The 2,500-nt window shown below is 20.8% G+C and overlaps 1 non-coding gene across 1 annotated transcript in view; it reads right to left on the bottom strand.

Moving 5' to 3' along the window:
* The window catches only part of LOC120781107, a 1,990-nt gene extending 1,899 nt beyond the window's left edge, over positions 1-91 (bottom strand). Inside the window, exon 1 of the ribosomal RNA XR_005706010.1 lies at positions 1-91. This exon is cut by the window's left edge and continues 1,899 nt beyond it. This is a non-coding gene — a ribosomal RNA (small subunit ribosomal RNA).
* Between the last annotated feature and the right edge of the window lie 2,409 nt (positions 92-2,500).

Below are 2,500 nucleotides of genomic sequence, written 5' to 3'. Positions count from 1 at the left end.
TTGCGGTTTCACTTTTAATTTGTTTGTACTTAGACATGCATGGCTTAATCTTTGAGACAAGCATATAACTACTGGCAGGATCAACCAGAATAATATTATTATATTATTTTTTATATAATATTTTTTATATTATATAAAATTTTAAATGATATTTTCTTATTTGAAAATTACACAATACACAAAATATAGAAAGTCAACACACATATATACAACACAGACAACACATTTTTACTTTTTTCTAAAGCTTTTAAAGCTTTATATACTTTTTCTGACCTTTTTAACAATTGCTTTATATATTCTGGTACCCGCCCGTATACCATTATTTTATTCATTTATTCGCTTATTTCTCTTTGAGAATTTTTATCATCATATATATTAAAATATATATATTTTCTTATATTCTCTTCTTTCAGTCCAATTAATTGGCACTGACACGTTTGTGGTTTGTTATGCGTGTTATGTTGCAAATACGGTTGCTTTTAATTTTTGCTTTTGTATTGTGAAAAGAATTTTCGTTCTCTATACATAATATTATTTAATTATGTAAGAACGATGTTTCTTCTTATATTAGCTAAACTTTCAAATAATATCATTTTTTATACATTTTACTTTATTTCAATGCATAATGTGTATATATCTTTTTTTAAGAATATATACATTTTTTCTTTGATTTGAAATTAAAAATTTCAAATTCCATTATATTTATTTTTAAATAATAAATATATGATTATGAAAGTATTTTTTGAGCGTAATAATATAAATATTTCACTTAATTTAATACAATTCCATTAGCACATATATTTTATGTGTAATAAGAATAGTTTAAAGAAAGTTAAAATATTCTTTCAGTATGCTACTTGTTAAGTATAGAATTTTAAATTTCATCATATTATAATAAATATAACAAAATTTGTCTATTTAAACCAACTGTAGCAGGTACCAGGAATAAAAAAACCCTATAAAAATTTTTAACGTATACAAATTATTTACTCAAATACTTATAATAAAAAAATAATTTCATATAAATACTTAATTTATAAAGTCATACAAGTATAAAAATTTTCATATAAGTACTAAGTCCATAAAGTCATACAAGTATAAAAATTCTCATACAAGTACGAAATGACAAATTTCATACAAGTAGAAAAGCATATTTACTTAAAATATAGTGAAATATATAGAGATATAAGACATAATAACTAGTTTTTACTAATAAAAAATTTTCATATAAGTACTAACTTATAAAGTCATACAAGTAATCATTTTCATATAAGTACTATTTCAGTATAAGTCAATTTGAGCAAATTTGTGCAGATTTGTTACAAATGTTCCCTGCCAAGTTGACCTCACCAACCCGAAATCGTATGGAAAATTTACTTTTACCCATTTAAAATTTACAAACTCAAATATCCATGGGTAATTTATATGATTTTCAGAGCTCTCTATGGTTATAAGCAAACTTATAACATCAAAAGTATTTTTGCACTCTATTTTTTTTTGACGATTTATTACTTGTATGACTTTATACTTTTAATACTTATATGAAAATTATTACCTGTATGACTTTTACACTTAATACTTATATGAAAATTTAATACTTATATGACTTTATACACTTAATACTTATATAAAAATTATTTACCTGTATGACTTTTACACTTAATACTTATATGAAAATTTATTACTTATATGAATTTATACACTTAATACTTATATGGAAATTTATTACTTGCATGACTTTATACACTTAATACTTATATGAAAATTATTTACCTGTATGACTTTATAAACTTAATACTCATATGAAAATTATTTACCTGTATGACTTTTACACTTAATACTTATATGAAAATTTATTACTTATATGAATTTATACACTTAATACTTATATGGAAATTTATTACTTGCATGACTTTATACACTTAATACTTATATGAAAATTATTTACCTGTATGACTTTATAAACTTAATACTCATATGAAAATTATTTACCTGTATGACTTTTACACTTAATACTTATATGAAAATTTATTACTTATATGACTTTATACACTTAATACTTATATGAAAATTTATTACTTATATGACTATACACTTAATACTTATATGAAAATTATTTACCTGTATGACTTTTTGACTTATATGACTTTATACACTTAATACTTATATGAAAATTTATTACTTATATGACTTTATACACTTAATACTTATATGAAAATTATTTACTTATGTGACTTTATAAACTTAATACTTATATGGAAATTTATTACTTGTATGACTTTTTGACTTATATGACTTTATACACTTAATACTTATATGAAAATTTATTACTTATATGACTTTATACACTTAATACTTATATGAAAATTTATTACTTATATGACTTTATACACTTAATACTTATATGAAAATTATTTACTTATATGACTTTATAAACTTAATGCTTATATGGAAATTTATTACTTGTATGACTTTATACACTTAATACTTATATGAAAAT

Source organism: Bactrocera tryoni, unplaced genomic scaffold (genome assembly GCF_016617805.1).
Source record: "Bactrocera tryoni isolate S06 unplaced genomic scaffold, CSIRO_BtryS06_freeze2 scaffold_287, whole genome shotgun sequence".
Lineage (NCBI taxonomy): Eukaryota > Metazoa > Arthropoda > Insecta > Diptera > Tephritidae > Bactrocera > Bactrocera tryoni.
The sequence above is the reverse complement of the archived record's forward strand: the minus strand, read 5'-3'. Positions and strand labels throughout refer to the sequence as shown.